Source organism: Prenolepis imparis, unplaced genomic scaffold (genome assembly GCF_030444845.1).
Source record: "Prenolepis imparis isolate NDT839.2.m4 unplaced genomic scaffold, iyPreImpa1.0 SCAF_8, whole genome shotgun sequence".
In the NCBI taxonomy this organism is placed as follows: Eukaryota; Metazoa; Arthropoda; class Insecta; order Hymenoptera; family Formicidae; genus Prenolepis; species Prenolepis imparis.
Window position 1 is genome coordinate 2204801 of NW_028141166.1, and position 6000 is coordinate 2210800.

The following is a 6000-nucleotide window of genomic DNA, read 5'->3' on the forward strand; positions in this document are numbered from 1 at the left end:
TTAGTTTTTTTTTATTTTTTATATCTCAAGAAGATTAAAACATTGTATAACTCCTTATAAAAGCAATAAAAATATATCAATAAGCCTATATTATTGCCTAGAGGTTATCTAGAAATTTTCATTTCAAAGAATTCTATAGTATAATTGACTTTATATCATTGTTAAAATGTTTACTTTACCAATCTTTATCAAACGTGTCGGTTAGTTTCGAATTAACTTGTACACGTGCATACAACACACACACACACACACACACACACACACACACACACACACACACACACACACACACACACACACACACACACACACACACACACACACACACACACACACACACACACACACATGTATATAATAAATTTGTTATTTTTTGCAGAATCGAAGCAAGTGGAATTCAAATTAATCACATTTATTTTATATATAAGGAAGATTACATAAGAAGGATTATAAAAGGATTAATAAGAAAGTGTTGAAATTTAAATGTTCATGTTTTTATTTTATTGAATGAAATTTAAATTCTGAAAATATATTTAAATATTGTGTATATATTCTCTATATTTTCTATATATTGTCTATATATTGTCTTTTTTATCCCTTTCTTTTGCTTATTTTATTCCTCTTCTTTAATCTGAAATAAAACTTCCTTCTCTTTTATTCTGCTCTCTCTTTTTTCTCTTTTTTTTATTTCTACTTTCTTTTTCTCTTTCTCTTTGTCTTTCTATTCTTTTCTATCTATTATATTAAAAATATAATTATTAATATAATTAACAATATAATTTGCGTCTTCTTTTAACTTTAAATGAAACATTAATAATTTGTAAACTTTTAATTACAGTATGTTAGAGATGAGGATAATCGTAACATATTAAATTTAAAATTGAATATTGACTAAAATATAAAAATGAGAAAAAATAATTATGTTACTAATTTTTTGTTGTATTGCAACAACTGTTATTGATATATATGGTAATATAATGATAATATCGTTGAATATTTAATTATAGGTAATATGTGGAGAATTTCGAGTGAAATCACGCTAATTTATGGAAATTATCCTAGATAACGAAGGTATTAGCATTGTATATCTTATCTTTTGAAAACAAAATATGTATGTTTTTTTTATAAAAATTTATTAATTACAAAATTATATATGATTTAAACTTCTTGATAAATAATTTATGTATATATAATTAATATTCTATTATATATATTTATAAATAAATAATATTTGAAAATATTATTTTATTATATATTTACAAATCAATTTTAATGCACTCGATTACAACTTCAAAATGATTGTTTTTGTTACGAAACGAGAATATGTGTTATGCAACCTAGACAACCTAGAAAACAAACCTAGAAAACAAACTTTAATGTGTCTAATTGTGCCTGAATCTTCAAAGACGCTACGAGTTATCAAGATTTTAATACAGTATGTATAATAATTTTCTTCTTCCTAATTTTTTTTATTTTTTCCTATTCTATTGTAGTGTATTTTTTTTAATATAATAAATTATCAAAAATAATTTCAGTATGTTTGTATATGAGGTTATGTATATGTATATGTTGTGTATGCATGCGTGTGTATATGTGTAGAAAAATATATTAGCTAAAACATAACAAAAAATATATATTTTATTTGAAAATTTTCATATACGAATTATAATTGTATATGTATTATTATATTATTATTAGGTTTGTGCATAAGTTCCTAGAGTTTTTTGAGAAATTTTATTTATATATATTTAAAAAAAACAATATATATTATATTAATCAAATTATTTTCTCTCTTACTATAACATTGGATCATACTTCAAGCAACAAATAGATTTTTCGATTAAAGAAATAGAAGAGAAAAACAAATCTTTCAATGTGATTTTATTTCTAAATTAGCAGAAAGATAGTTCTGCATTAATCAATAGGTGAAAATCAAAAAGTGCAAAATCAGGATTATATACTGGGTATGATAAAATTTCCAATATTAAGCTTCAGTAAGATGTTTTAGCTGCGAAACAAAAATAATTAACAAAGATAAAACAAAGATTAATACGATTAAAATAAGTTTTCGAATTCCTTTTTAAGTTCACGCCGCTTATAAATAATATAAAATTGACTACACTCTGTAATAAATTATTTCGTTCAGTTTGAATAACTCATAATAAAACATGCATCTATGATTTTATCAAATGTATTTGTTTATTATTAATATTGGAATTTCCAGTTTGAAAGCTTTGGAACTAACAACAAGATTAGCATATGCTACAGAGTATGCTTATTACTACATCTTACAAATAATTTTATTTGTTTCAGCGACACTTTTTCCGCGATAAAATTGTTGTAATATGCAGTGTTAAATATATACATTTTTAATTTCCATTTCCAATTAAATAAAATATACACATTTTTAATTTCCATTTCCAATTAAATTAAAAATATGTTTTAAATTTAATCTCACGAATTTGTGCACAGACCTAATAGTTTAACAATGTTATTTTTTTTTGTAATTATGTATATGTTTTTTAAAATATATTATAACTTAAATATGTTTATATATACAGGGTGTCCCAAAAGTCTGGAAACGGTTGAATATTTCCTATACAATGCATATTAGAAAAAAATGTTTCAAATAAAAGTTGTTTGACTCAAAAGGGGACATAAGATGGTGCCATTGATTTGACCTTGAAATGTCAGTTGAAGATCAACTTCAATTTCTTAAATGGAACCACCTATTTTTCATTGCATATTCTTGTAGCTTATCTCGAGAGCTTTCCCAAACACTATAAGAAAGTATCGGTATCCAGACTTTTGGGACACCTTGTATAATACACACACACACACACACACACATACACACACACACACACACACAAATACGCACATTTTTAAAAATGTGATATTTTAATGTTTTGAAACATTCTCAACACATTGGCGTAAAAATGTAGAAAAAAAATTTTTTTCACGAAAACAGCCTCTTATATGATTTAAAAAAAATTTTTAATTTAAAAAATAACCACATAGCAGCCATCCCCGAAAAATTTGCAACACTTTGGTACCAATTTCGAGAAAATCGGTCCATAAATGTGGAAGTAGTTTGCGGTCATACAGACAGACGGACGGCACTTATATATAAAGATTTTTTAATTTATTAAAAATTAAGCATCATAACTTTTATTACATTATCCCAAAATTATGCGAAAATATGGACCTTTAATAAGTATAACATATCCGATTTGAAGGAAAACACAAGCAAACAAAAGAAAATAACAAAATTTAAAACACGAATAAATCCCTGATTTACATTTACTTTGTGACATCAATTACAGCTCTCCTACAGATTTTTTTGTAACCAAAGTTTTGAAGATTGTATGTTTGGAAACTATTATTTCAAAATTGAATTTAATAAGTATCTATGGATTTAAAAAAATTCTCCCTTCTATTATTTTTAAAGAGTACTGTAAATTAGATATAGTAATAAACGGGATAAAATATGACATTAATTCATGCTATGCATAAATATAGACATTAATACCACGTTTAAAACAGTTAACCATTATTGTAAGTCCATCAAAAAATGTATACTTTTATATATCAAATTGATACCTATATGCTATTGTCCTTATCTTGGTGCAGTGTTGTGCTTAGATAATTTTAAAATTAGCCAGATAAAGATGAGATAAAAATATGTAAATTCAACTTAGATAAGATGAAGATGATTGTGTTTTAAACGTATCTAGATAAAAGATAAAATTATATGGCGATTCATCTAGATAACTTCCAGATAATATTATTTTTAAGACTGCTTATGTAAACACAGTTATAGAAAAAATGTAAATTATAAAAGGGATATAAAAATATATTCATACTTTTATTTATAAGTTTTTATCACTTAAGTTCTACCACTTATATACTTTTATATGCTATGACTCTAAATCAAATTATCTGACATTATTTTAGATAATTTAGTAGAGATAACACTTTTTTTCATCTTAGATGCAGATATAGATAATACATATTTTTATTATCTATATGAAGATAAGATGACGCCAAAATTTCATCTAGATGATCATATATATAATTTTATTTAGATAATAACAAACACTGTCTTGGTAAATTTAAGGTAAAAGAAACACAAGAATGGGGTTCTATCTCCCAAAAAATCTCGCGGATTGTTCTGCATATATTATGCCTACATTATGTCAAATAAAAAAATGTTATGTTCCAGCAAATTTTTGAAATATTTGTTTTATGTTAATACAAACGATGAATAACATAATTTAGTAAAAATTATTTCATTAATATTAAAATATTATTTTTTTTATATATTGCATAAGTTTATTGTATTATAGTAAAATTGGATTTAATAATCAAATAAATTTTATTATAATATTATATTCATTTAAATTCTTTTATATAATATTATACTAATTGTCAGTGATACGTTCACGACTCAGAACGCGAACGCATCGTGTTTCCGATTCGAGCTTTGAAGTACATCTACCTATAAACAAAAATTATCAAGTTATACAAAATTTATTTAATCACGCGCCAGTTTCCTTTCGGTTCCCAGTCCTAGTACTATCTATCTAATCAGTTTTGATATCATGTAGACTGTAAATGAAACGTGCGTAATTGACATTTTAAGTACAATTATTCACAATATGATGAATATGCTGATGAAACATTTTTATTGAAAGTGTCACATTTTATCAAGAAATCTGTTCAGAGAAATGCTTTAAAGATTGAATATTATACGCGCAATGAACTCCGAAATTAATTATGTCAAGAAAAATATACTAAACATTAAATGGAAATTATAAGCTCGTATACATAAAAAATAATGAAACAATATATAGAGTGATTCAGAACAAATGCGACAAACTCTGAGGAACATCAACAGAACCAATACCTATGTAGATAAATTTATTTCGTAATTGTAATAAATGTCATTTAAAACTTCGCGATCGCGTAGCACCTAAACGACGTGTCAGAGAACATGGGTTGCTTAACAAAAAATGATCCTTTCTGCGAGACCTATCATTCCTTAGAGTTTGTCAAATTTGTTCTGAATCATCCTGTATAAAGGCCTTAACGAGACTCAATGTTGGTGAAAATTTTATTTTATTATTAGATAAACAAAATAAGTATAAACATTATCGATATGTTTCAACACTTACTTGTGTCTTCTCCAATCGACTTAAATTATAACATGCTTTTCTTATGAAAATACAATAATAATGCATATAGATTTCGAATTAATAACAGTCGAAGAAACATCATCGTTATTCGCATTTTTATTTCTAAATTGACACATTTGTTTTCAATAGTAAAGTGTATAATTAACTTTAATATTTTTCTGACTCCTCTTTTATGTTGTAACTATAACAGAGAATATTAACGAAACTATTTAGACGATTATCAAGTCAAATAAGTCATTATTAACTATTCAACATTAATTGAAATTCTGTTGTTCACGTCAACAAATGATTTAAACAATTTTTTTACAAATAAATATGATATTAAAATAAAAAAATGTGTCAATTAAATAAAATTATAATAATTAATAACTCCTTTTCTCTCGACCAAACTGGCAAATGTATTTATTAATTAATTACTATCACAACGTTTCGACCATTATTTTTTGGTCCTTATCAAGTGATCTGTACAAATATAAAGAATATTACACAACTATTTATAATATATGGCTAATTGCGATTTCGATAAGACTTACAATTATAATTAAAGTTACAGGAGAAACTCCTTATATCAAATTGATATGCGTCAGGCTCATTGGAACAGTATAACGTGACTAAACTATCTTTATTATTTTGTCATATAAATTGTTCAAATTTTCAGTGTCCTTCTGAGAATTTATTGTGTTATTGTTTTTCTTTATGTAGAACATCTCAGCGATTTCTCTTTTCTTAACGTGTTTTTCTTTATGTAAGATATTTGGATGTGCCCAATCAAAATCATGATTGAATTCAATTTTGTGTTTAC